Source organism: Rhipicephalus microplus, chromosome 9 (genome assembly GCF_043290135.1).
Source record: "Rhipicephalus microplus isolate Deutch F79 chromosome 9, USDA_Rmic, whole genome shotgun sequence".
NCBI classification, from domain to species: Eukaryota; Metazoa; Arthropoda; class Arachnida; order Ixodida; family Ixodidae; genus Rhipicephalus; species Rhipicephalus microplus.
This window is the reverse complement of record NC_134708.1, coordinates 1,050,775-1,064,009: the sequence shown is the minus strand read 5'-3', so window position 1 is coordinate 1,064,009 and position 13,235 is coordinate 1,050,775. Positions and strand designations below refer to the sequence as shown.

The following is a 13,235-nucleotide window of genomic DNA, read 5'->3' as shown; positions in this document are numbered from 1 at the left end:
TTTTTGACAGAGCAACTGATGGCTTGCTTACGCATGCGCTCTTTCAAGCGCCATCTGAGCAGGCTCATAGATTAAACGTTTGTGTTCTTCTTTATTCTTGCCGAGAATTGTTGTCTTTTCGAACAGCAGAGTGCACCCACACGTGCTCACGTGTTGTGCCAGGAAGCCATCTTTGCCTTTACGAACATTATTCGCATTTTCCCGTACGCGTTTGTTTAGGCCTGTTTGCCGTGCAATTTTTCTGCGCTGTTAAACCTAAAGTATGCTAAACCAACTACAACCAGCCACTTTGTTAACGTTTTCACTTTTTAAAAATTAGGTATCATTGTTAGGCCAGTGCATCCGTTGATGCTCGCCCGTTACAAAAGCTGGGCCCACAAATGCAATCTAATCCAACCACTGGCTGCGTCATTCCTTCGGGCAATCGGAAAATACCAAGTCCCTCGCTATTGGAAACCAGGCCCACATGTCCAGCTGGTCAGGAGCAACATGAGTGAACGAACTAAAAGCGCCATTTAGAAACATTTCGTAAAGAACTCGGCCCAAGAAGCAACATACAAAAGCTACGACATGAAACTTCGAACGCCATTGAGTATGCCACTTGTGAACCATCTCAAGAACAAGCATTTTAATTTGCACAGTGCATTCATGAGAGAAAGCAGTAAAGAAGGACGACTAGACAGAGCACAGCTGCTCATCGAAATCGCACTGAAGTCGGGCAAGGACGTATCGCAGCATGAGAGAACGGCGATAATTACTAGGATTGCCCAAATGCAGGTGCTCCACCTCCAGCCTTGCAGCTGTATCGAAAATCAGGGTTTCAAAGAGCTGATGAACCCCATGGATCCTATGTACAAGATACCTAGCCACACTATGTTTTTAAGGACAATCATTCCAGAGTTGTACAGAGATGCAGTCATAGCTGTCAAGGAGAAAATGCTTGCGGACTTCCAAGAAGACATACAGTCGATCTCATTGACAAGTGACATATAGACGTCGAGGTCTAACCAGAATTATATTAGCCTTACCTGCCACTATTCAACCTCCAACTATGAGATGAGAAGCTTTGCATTGGAGCATGACTGAGAGCCCTGCTGCTTGCAACAACCTGAAGCAGCTGCAAGCAATGATGAATAACTGGGAGCTGCCACTGCAGGAAATGCAAGTCTATGTGGTGACAGAGAATGCACGAAACTTCCGTGCAGCCCTTAGGGGTATTTCTTGCATTCCAATGCAGTGTATGGGCCATGCACTGCAACCAGCTATAAAACATGCCAACAAAGAAGCAGCTGGGCTGCCTGTCATTCTCAAGAAGTGTTGTGCAATTGTTGGTCATCGCAAACACAGTGCCTAAGCTGCGGCAATACTGCAGGACCGTCAGCGCCGAATGGAGCTCTCAGTTCTGGAACTATTCAAGACGTGGAAACAAGGCGCAATAGGGAGCATGATATGCTCTCATGTCTTGTACAGCTGAAGGAGGCCTTCTCTTTGGAGCTGGCTACCTCTGAGACAACTGTGCCCAACCTGACACCACAGGAGTGGAAAGCTGTGGCTGGACTCGTCAAAGCTATTCAAACAATCGCATCATTGAACAAGGAGTCTAGTTGCCACTGATATGCATTTTTTTTAGTTTGTGGCACCATTTTTGCATGTAACACAGATGGTTCTTCAAGACTGTATTGAAGCCGAGGATGACATCTCAGCGTTTGTTAGAAACTTGCTGAAAAGCAAGAGGATAAGGTCTGCAGGCCAAGACGAGCAAAAGAAGTATGTGCTGGCAACCACCTGCGACCCAAGATTTTAAATGCAAACAGCTGCGATTTTTCGACCATGTCAGGGTAATGATGCTTTTATGTTCCTAAGACACTCTGTTGTGCGCCCGATCGCTGAAATGCTCAGTAAATTTGAGTATAACTTTTAACCCTTTTGTTACCACGCGGAAATGGTTGTTTTTCATATTTCTCGGGAAGATCGTTTTTGGCAGTTTGAAAAGTACTCCAGCACGCATTGCAGCATATCAAACTTTGCACAATGAGATGCTCTTTGCAAAAAATATATGTAGTAGAGCAACAAAAATATTTCAGAATGAAATGTGAAAAGTGTGAAATTTTTTGGTTGCCAGCTGGTAAACAGTTGAATAAAAAACACTATATATGCAAAAATATTCACAAAAAAATCAGAATATACACTTTGTAGATAAATGAACCAGGAACAGAATAAAAAACAATGACTGTTGTACAAAATGTTTCTCTCCACATAAACTAACAAAATTAGAACCGTGGTGCTGCTTTGTTGCTCTTGCCATGCGGTGAAGTATTACATGGTTTTTCGTGAGACGCAAGTGTACTCGTACACCTTTCCCTGTAAATATTTGTGGTCTTGCAATAAAAGTCTCCAGATGTGCCAATGTAGATGGATACCTGTGATATGAATAATCCCTCTATAAATGAGATGTCCAATGAACTTCGCTATTTCCTCTAGCGTCACCTCTTTTCATGAACAACCTCACTCCACATAGGCTGGCGTTCCAGTATATGCATCTAAGCATATTTAATTGCATTTTCACGCATATAATTAAGAAAAAAAAAGAGGCAAACATCGCCCGCAATTCTGAAACGTATTGCACTGCTCTGTAGTGAGGGCCAAGATGTGCTCCGTAGGCCTTCTTGCCGTTAGGAGAAACTCTGCAGCCAGCGCCAGCACACCGCGCCTCAGCGAAGTGTGGACTACGCATGTAAGCAGTGTAGCTATAAGATTTTGCACAAAGTTCCGAAACTATACGCACTTGCGGCGGAGGAGACAACTTGAGGATATAAATAAAACGAACCCACGAACGACTGCAGATGTCTCAGGCCGACACAAAACATTGTCGCCATAATACTTGAAGCTGAGGAGCTGTCATCCTTGAACTCTAAGCTCATTCTCACACAATCCAGGTGGGGTTGCAAGACAGTTTCGAGCAGCGCATGTGTTCTGCAGTGCTGGTGCGCACCCATGCATGCATGACGATGTCATAGGAGCGACTAGTGACACTAGATGCGACCTTGTGTCTGACATAACAATGCAAGCAAAACCAAAGCAGCTGGAAACTGTCAAAGAAGGCCACCTAGAATTTTAAACGCATGGCAGACCTTCGTAAGTATCTTTTGTAGAACAAATTTTCTCCGACTTCTATGAACAGCTCTCTATTGAATATCTGGCATAAATTTCTGGCAGTTATTACTGCTCAACTAAGTCAAATTGCAAAGCTGAGACTTTAATTCGATATTAGGCTTGCAAAGGCTCTTTTCATTGCAGAACTTCGATATTACTGTAGCGTAATCACGAGGGGCGTGCACTTCTATCAAGTTCACCAGCCCAGTGCACTTTCCCAACAATACACGCACATTGGTTTGCACAAAGGTCTGTCAATGAGCACTATGTAGCCAAAATGGGCGAATTCAAATTGATTCGGAAAGTTGAGTGGCTGGACTAACTACCAGAAAGTGCTGGGTGCACGAAAAATAAATTTACCATAACAGAATTAATGATCCAAAAGCGTCGATCACCAGTTATTTAAATAGGCGTGGTAACGAAGGAGTTAATAAGCAAGAAGGCTCAATACCGAAACCAAAACCCAACCAAGCAGTTGCAGTTCATTCAGTTGTAGCAGCAGCAGTTGCATTCACAAGCACGCATCTAAGCGAACTTCCTTGGTTTCACAGATAGCCGCGGCGACTACCTGGGTTCTCATCCGTGCATCGTACACGTGCCTGCGCGAAAAGGACCACTCATCTGGCCTTGGCGCAGATTGCGCTGAAGCCGCCCCCAAGCTGCTTCTACGCGGCCCGTCCCTCTGTCATAAAAGCCGTCCCAGCGGAAGCATCACTGTTGTAGCAGCAGCAGTTGCATTCACAAGCACGCATCTAAGCGAACTTCCTTGGTTTCACAGATAGCCGCGGCGACTACCTGGGTTCTCATCCGTGCATCGTACACGTGCCTGCGCGAAAAGGACCACTCATCTGGCCTTGGCGCAGATTGCGCTGAAGCCGCCCCCAAGCTGCTTCTACGCGGCCCGTCCCTCTGTCATAAAAGCCGTCCCAGCGGAAGCATCACTGTTGTAGCAGCAGCAGTTGCATTCACAAGCACGCATCTAAGCGAACTTCCTTGGTTTCACAGGTTGGTTGCTTCATTTTTGACACTTCCTTAGAATTTCTTAGTCTAGCAACTGCTGCTGCTACTGTTGGTGTTACGGCTTGTATACTCACTTTGTACTCACGTGTTTAGCCATTTTACACGATGCCGACGAATGCCGAACTCTGCAAGCGCTTAGACGAGCTAGAAGATTTATTCAAACTTAGATTGAACGAATTGGTTGACCGGCTTGTTGTTAATATACAAACCAAGCTTCAGGACGCAGGCTTAGACGTCGGTGAATTGAGAGCTGAAGTTGGTCGTATGGATGACAGTTTAAAACTCTTGAACGAGGTGGTCGAGTCGACACGCTCCCAGCAGCTCGAGCTGACTGCCGCAAATCGCGCTCTAAAAGCAGAAAATGAGGCCCTTCAATGTAAAGTCGCCAACCTCGAGCAGTACTCAAGGTTAAATAACTTGGAAATAAAAGGGGTGCCCTCTACCCAAGGAGAGGATTGTTCCGCAATCCTGACTGCCTTTGGCGACAAAATCAACTGTAAGGTCTCGGCTAGCGATGTCGACACGGTACATCGTGTACCTGCAAAGTCCGGTCAAAGGAATATAATTGTGCGGTTTTGCTCTCGTGAAAAAAAGAACGAGTTCATGAAGAAAGCCAGAAGGGCGCGGCTGAACACTCGAAGTATAGGGTATTCAGGAGAGAACGCACAGGCAATATTTGTGAATGAGCACCTATCACCAGACAATAAGCGCTTGTTCTCTAGGGCACTTGCCTTAAAGAAAGAAAAAGGATGGCAGTTCATCTGGACGGAAAATTGCCAGATTAAGGTGCGGAAGTCTCCCGACAGTCGGGTAATTCGCATTGCTTCCGATTCTGATTTATGCAATATTGCCTAACATTTTGCAATCAGTCTAGTAGTCAATCTTTCAGTTACGTGAAATGGCTTCGTACATTCGACCTCACGAACTTCAGACCTATTTTTCCTTGCCCTGCCGTTCACTAATTCATTTTAATGCACGCAGTCTGCAAAAAAACATGGATGGTATCACAACTTTCTTATCATCAACTAGTCACAGGTTTTCTGTGATTTGTATTAGCGAAACGTGGCTTTCCGCATCTCATAATCACTTGTATACCTTCCCCTCATACTCTGCTGAATACTGTCACCGCGATAATAGTAATCATGGTGGTGCGGCTATTATCGTGTCCTCGGAACTGCGTTTTCATAGACGACTTGACTTGACACTCAAAGTGGCTAACTGCGAATCTGTTTGGGTTGAATTTCACGATTCATTTTTTTCACAGGACAAAAAAAACCTTATAGTTGGTTGCATCTATCGTTCACCGTCATCATGTGGAAGTGCTTATTGCTCGGCCCTTGGTAATTTGTTGCACAAATTATCACTGGAGCAGAAAAATGTCATTATCATGGGCGATATCAATATTAACCTCCTAGATCCATCCAACACACTGTTCAATGAATACGTTAACTGCCTAAATGGCTTTGGGTATGAAAACCTAGTTACGCTTCCAACTCGATGTCCCACAAATAAACAAGGTACACTTATTGACCACGTTTTATCAAATCTCCTTACTAACCCTGACTGCGGCGTTGTCGAAGCCTCTGTTACCGATCACTATCCAATATTTGTGCGTTTAAATTACACTCCTTGCGCTATTGTCACAGGCCTAACCAGAAAGAAGCTCAATTCAACAAAGTTCTTTGAGTTAATATCTGCTACAGACTGGAACCCAGTCATCGCGTGCGATAACCCTGAAACTGCCTACGATACATTTTCAAAGATAATTTCCAATGCCCTTGCAGATTCTACCGAAATAATGAACTGTAAAAAACCGTTCTCAGCTCCTCGTAACCCATGGCTATCTAGCAGTTTGCTTGATTGCCTGAAGAAAAAAGATAACCTTTACAGAAAAACAAAAAAACAACCGTTCAATACTGCGCTTCATGATAGGTATAAAAAATATTCTAATCGTTTAGGAAAACTACTCAAACATGCCAAAACACAGTACTATGAAAATAAAATTAAGTGTGCCGGTAATGATGTAAAAAAACAGTGGGAAATTTTAAACTCGTTTTTGAGTAGATCCAACCAGCATAGCGAAATAACAATGATAAAATCGGGAGACCTACTTCTCAATAACCCCTTAGACATTGCTAACTCTTTTATTAACTTCTTCTGTACAGACAAGCAACGGGAAGACGATCCTCTGACCCAGCCTTACCCACGCATGCCTCACAGCTTTTTCCTTCACCCCGTGACACCTGAAGAAATAGTCACTATCATTTCTAGTCTAAAAAATACCGGGCCCGGTATTGATAATTTCCGCCCCTCTCTCATAAAACTCATAGCAAGTTTAATATCTGAAACATTTTGTCACATAGTAAACCTTATTTTTACCACGGGAATTTTTCCAAGCTCCTTGAAGAAAGCCAAAATAATTCCTGTTTTCAAGAAGAAAGATAAGCGTCTCACATCTAATTATCGACCTATAGCTATACTCTCATTCTTTAGCAAAGTTGTTGAAAAACTAATAGTAACACGCTTGTCTTCCTATTTTTCAAAATTTCATGTCTTATCAACTAATCAATTTGGATTTAGGGAGGGATACTCAACTGATTTAGCATTAATTTACTTGACAGATAAAATCCGGCAGGCAATTGATGCAGGTAATTTAACGGGGGCGCTCTTTATTGATTTGTCTAAAGCATTCGATTCACTTGTTCACAATATACTATTTGCTAAATTAGAGTCTATTGGAATAGCAGGCCCGCCACTGAAATTACTACGTGACTACTTAAAAGATAGAGAATATATTGTGTCTATATCTAACACTTACTCACACCCTAAAACAAGTAACATTGGGGTACCGCAGGGATCAATATTAGGACCTCTCTTATTTTTAATATACATCAATGATCTTTCACAATGCCTAAAATCATTTGACTGTATTCTTTACGCTGACGACACTACTATTTTCTGCTCAGATAACCACCTTGATTCATTAATCTACAAGCTTAACCACGACGCGGACAGCATAGTTACCTGGTGCCGGCAAAATAAACTACAGATAAATGCTACAAAATCTCAGTTCGTCATCTTTTCTTCTAAGCATAGGATTTATTCAGGTTCACCATCTTTAACTTTCGCTTCAAACACACTTTATCCTACTGACAGTGTCATGTTTCTCGGAGTCACATTAGATAAGCACCTAAAATTTGATGAGCATGTTTCATCGTTAACAAAGAAGACAGCTTATGGCATTAGGATATTAATTAAAGTTCGCAATTTTTTCCATATGAACACACTAATATCCCTTTATTACGCTTTCATTCATACGTATATTAATTATTGCATATCATCATGGGGAAACACGTATCCAGTCCATTTATCTCCATTGCAACACACTCAAAATCAGGCTATTCGCATCATGACACATAGCACCTACACATCAGAAGCATTGCCTTTGCTCACCTCTAACGGTATCCTGTCGGTGGGAAAACTACATAAATATTCCCTCGCAATACTAATCCACAAATCCATCAGCGGAAAGCTCCCGTTCCCTATAATCATCAAAAGCCAGTATCCTTACTCTTTGTCAACACGTTTCGCATCCAGCAATAGCTTCTTATTACCGAAACCCAGAACTAATTATGGTAAGTTCACTACTAACTTTTCAGCTACACAACTATGGAACTCATTACCATGCCATCTTAAAAATATCTCCAATTTCCACGCATTCAAAATCAACCTTCGGAATTATCTGCATTCAGCATAGTCATTTCATCATTTCATCATCTCTGCTTTCTTTTGTAATTTTTAAATAATCCACGATGTTTCAGTGTTAATTGCTTCTTTTTGAGTGTTTACTTTGTGTACACATCTTTGTTGCGTTAAAGTACTTTTGTTTACTCAGCTCTTATGGGAGGTCCCCTGTACAGTCTCTTGACTTTGGGACCTCCCTCTGTATCAGTAGTAAACCCCATTGTAACCACCATTTGTAACCAATCAATTTCAATAAACTTTCAAACTTTCAAACTTTCAAGCATGCTGTCTATGTATGACGTACTATTTGGTAAGAACAGGAAATCGTACAAGGCATGCTGGTTCTGCCAGCCCAGAGTATAAACACTATGAAAGTTAGGACGAGCAGGCACTCCGAGCAGAGGTAAAACGCGCCAAGAATTAGCTGACATGCCAGAGACTAGCAGTGTCTCAGAGCTATCGGACAGGGGGGACTCAGATGTATATGACTCTGGTAAGAAATGATGTAAACACATGTGTGCCATTTTGCTCAGTAACCAGTTGTACCACCTGATTGCACTAATCCACTACTCATGGAGAGCACTGTCACTTGGAAAGTTAGATAGTTAACTCTCTGCGTTGATTGATTGATTGATTGATTTGTGGGGTTTAACGTCCCAAAACCACCATTTGATTATGAGAGACGCCGTAGTGGAGGGCTCCGGAAATTTTGACCACCTGGTTTTGACCACCACTCTCTGCGTCTCGGTTTGTGCAGCCCACAACGCAACACCAACTACCGCCCATCACACACTCATCCACAGGTAGGGAAAAGAAAATCGTGCGCCAAACCAGCGAAATGCCAACCATGCACCACGAAGGAAAGAAGAAAGCTTTTCCTTGCCAATGCTACAGTGTACTGGAAGGGGGCAGTGGAGTGAACGAGGCGACCGCGCCGCATCTCGGCTGATTCTTCGGCGGGTGACAGTAGCGGCGGCGCTGTAGTTCCATGGTACTGAAGATCGCGGAAGCGTCTCTATTGGGAGCGTGCGCGCCCGAGCCTGCGAAAGCGTGTAATTGCTCGTTTTCGGCGCGTTTGATGCGTTTCTGAGCCTTTATCAGTGGACGCACCTGCTACGCGCCGTGGTGCATGAGTAAATATGCAGGAACGCCAAAATTGCGTCGATACATTTACTGTTTCAAAGACCTGCCGACCCAGAAAAAAAAAAAAAAAAATGTCAATCGAAATTTGCACGGATCCGCCTAGATCTTTGCTCAGTCAGCGCTTTAAGCTGCGTTACATCATAGGTGGCTACTGGCGAACTACAAAGAGAGGAGAAGTATCAAAACTATAATTAAATCATGCACTCGTTTTGTCAGCAGTCTCTATGATATCCAAAGCACAGTGTTTCTCATATGAGCCTACATGCGCTCGATTGTTTCACGAGAAACTCGAGTGTAAGTAACGTTGTCACAACATTATTTGGCGACGACTCTTTTTTTATAATGCCAGTTTTGTGGAAGATAATAATTATTGCTTTCCGAAAGACTTAATACATATTAAACTTATTGAAAGAAACAACACTCAAACATATTAAAAAGTGCCAATTGTATATATAGCCCGTCTGTTAATCTGCGTAAATTCGTTGTAACCAGTTCTCATTTTGTATGGACAGCTTATATTGGGCTGCTTTCCAAATATTCTATTGGCGTAACGCTATTGCAAGCGAGCAAGTTTATGATGATGTTTTGTATTATAAGCGTAGTTCTATCAATAAGCATCAAAAGTGTAGGCAGGCAGTGGTGCATCTTGTTTTGAGAAATTCACCTTCCTTGTATATGTACACAGTAAACACACGCATGCACGCACACACACACAAACACACACACACACACACACACTTAAACTTGTTTTGAGACCTAATACTCGAAAAGGTGACATCTACTGTGCGCATTTGTAGAGACACGCTATGTTCCGCTTCGCCAACTGTAAATTATTGGCGCAGGGCTACCCAGGATTTTTTTTTTTTTTGAGGGGTATAGTGTGCAGCAGAACGCCTAATTTTGCAATTGGTGGTCGCAGTGAACGCCTGTAACTATTTTAGTATACCCTGAAAAGTAAAATTACCAAAACATTTTATGGTGTAGGGGGTTCAGATTCCCTTCCTCTCCCCTCTTTCCTTGTGGCTTTCTGGTTCTGCGTGCGTGTAATACAGTATTTGTTTTTTAATCTCCCAGCTTTCTGAGCACAGCTATCTTCCAATAAATCAGCTCAGTTATTCTGAATATTGTAGACGCCTAACCCACGAAGAAAGAGTTGAGAAGAAATCAGTATAAGACACACCCTTTCTGAATTATTTTCGATCTCTCACAAGAGATTCTGTGGAGCTCAAATTCAGTAGATGGGCGTGTCATACTTCAAGGGCTAAGGCATCATGTGCTAGACATGAATGATGGGTAGGTGCGAAGAAATCTGCATCAAGAACTCGCGACGGAGGAGCCGAAGCGCATAGCAGTTTCTGCCCGCGGCGCGGCTCTTTCAGTACTATTCGACTGCAGCGCCGCCGCTGTGGGCAACGCGGAAGGGATCAGGCGGCGAGGCGCGGTCTTTTTGCCACTCAACACTTTTAGTACACTCTAACAATGCCGCCGCCGTTGCATTGTGGCCAGCACAGTAAACTCTGCAGTAGCCAAAGTTAGCAATGCCAAAAGCGTTTCTGTTGACTTGCCGAATATGACGTGACCAAGACAGTGCTGCCGATAATTCTGGCAAGCCAGGGGAGTGTTTCGAGGGAATCTTTAAAATTCACCTCTCAAACCTGTAATTTGGCATAAATGATGGAAATGTGCGAAGGAACATATTCAGCAAATTTCAGTGAGATCTACTGCCCTTAGAAAATTGCCGTTCGCCTTTAAAAACCTCTTCTGTGCTGAAACATTCCAGGAAACAAGGCTCTTGGAGCTTACAAGAACTGAGTTTCAGCTCCCTCCAAAAGAAGAATCATGTGACTGTGTTAAAGCGTCAACACCTACAGCTCCCAAAGAGCGCATCAGCAGTATCTGGGACAGCATCGAGAAGCTGGCAGCATCATCAGAAAGAAGACACTTCACTGAAACAGCCAAGATCGAGGACTTTAAGCGGTACCTTCGAGAGCCCACTTGCAGCAAGGATCAAGACCTCTACCATTCTGGAAAGAAACAGGCAAGCAGCACATCCCAGGATTGTGCAAGATGGCCATGAGATACATGGGCATTCCCATAACAAGTATACGAAGTGAAAAGATTTTTTTTGACCGCTGGTAACATTGTTACGGCCCAGAAAGAGAAGTCAACCACAGATCATGTACAACTGCTGCTCTTTCTACATGAGAATTATTAAACAGTCGTGCTTCGTTTAAATATACTTGTTGTTCGATATTCAAGTTAATTTTTTTATTCGATTCGGTATTTGATTCGAAACTTACCGTTCGGTATTTGCATACCCTAGTGATAACATGCTTGTAAGAGGAGCCTGCTACACCGTTTGGAATTGTTGTGAGCAAGGCTCCCATTTTTTTTTAAATTTGTGTGCCTTCTACCTTGGTCGACATCTTTGTTTTATTCCACTTACGTATTAAGATGGGGCTAGTTTATATGAAGTATGTGGGACCAAAAAATGCAACCCAGTTTATATAATATTGGGATATTATTGCCATAGCAATTATATGGACATTCTCGGCTGATTTTTGCGATCCTCGTCTTGTCCCCGATATGTATATGCATTTACATATTTATAGCAAAAAAAGATAATTCAGAAGAGAAAGCTTCAAGGCACCCACCGGAAATTCTAACCATCGACCCTCGCTTCCCAGTGCGCTGCATTAAACAACTAGGCCTTGCTCATTCTTTTCACCTCACTAATGGCGGGCTATGTATATACACTAATATACACCATTTACTGCTGGCTTGCTGTCAATAGACTTAAAAGGAAACATTTTTGAACAAAGTGTGCACTGTTTGGACAAGTCATACATGCTTTCCTGATACACTGACGTGTCCAATCAATGGAGGAGTGGGTTCACTGAAGCATATACAGTTAGATGAAAGGGGCATTCCAAAATGTCTCTGGCTCCACTTTCACAATGAAGCAACAGGAAAAACTGCTTGCATGAAGTCCAGGACTGTTCGGAAAGTTGCTGGTTTTGTCATGCTAGTGAATTCGGTTTCCACTGAAATGCGCACCGCCACTATCACTTTAGACAGACAAACTCAACTCACTGCCCCAGATGAGTTGTGACGCTTGCGCTGGCTTCGTCGTTGCAACAGTGTACATTTCACCAGGAACCTTGTGAACTGACGTCATGAACTTGCTGCGCAACTTCCGAGCAGTGTGCCTACCGGATGTGCCAGCGATTGTCATTGGCGACTTCAACTTTAATGTACCTTGACATTAAAATAAGTAGATTGTCGCATTTCTCTATGCCAAACTTGGACTTCGCCCCCTGTCAGACGTCACGTAGTCAACTATTCACAACACCATCTATTTAGATACTGTGGTTGCAGCATTACTGCCAATTCAAATTCAGTCGACCTTGTTCACTACATTTTGTATGGTTCCTAAATCTCCTAGCTTTACTTTATATACCAGCCCGATGTGTTGCTATTGCATTCATTGCTTCGGCCTTGAGCAGGAACTTTTTGTTATAGCCTTGTTTGATGAATATGCCACTTCAGTTGACTGTTGAGGTGGATACCGAGAAAGTTTGTTTTCTTAACTAATTGCAAAGGAAAGCTTAATAGTTAAAGGGAGATGTGAGTGGAAAAACACATCTTCTTTATAAAACTACATATTATTCATTTTTACTCACTTTCGCAAGTGCAGTTTCTCTACTTTCACAACAAACATATGAAATAACTCGAAGTCGCTCACTTCTAAAGAACACAAGATGGCTACTAACATCTAAAAGGACCTGGTCACTTGCCATTGCTTTTTGCATGAATTCAAAAAAGTCACATGCTCAAAATAGCCATGATTGCCAAGCTGTCAAGACCGAAGAAATCATTTTACAGACAGACCAACATTTTTGCGTCGAAGTACCCCAAGAATGACTATCGTCCTTAAAAAACATGTATTTTCTGCATAGATGATCTTTCACTGATGCGTTTAAAATAAGTTTTTCTAAAGATTCACTTTTGGGCAACTTCTTGAGTTTATACATGATGTTTTTGATAGTTCTGATTGCCTGATCAGAACAAAATTTTGCCCACATATTCCTTTACTTGTGAAGGGTGCTAATACCTTCTTCAAGACATATCATCTACAATTATTGCTAACCTAAAAAGAAAAATTAGTAGGGGCT

The 13,235-nt window shown here is 42.6% G+C and overlaps 1 protein-coding gene across 2 annotated transcripts in view; it reads right to left on the bottom strand.

The window, feature by feature from the left end:
- The window catches only part of LOC119163317 (putative ATP-dependent RNA helicase DDX43), a 244,512-nt gene that overhangs the window by 38,588 nt on the left and 192,689 nt on the right, over nt 1–13,235 (bottom strand). The gene's annotated exons all lie outside the window — the stretch shown is intronic.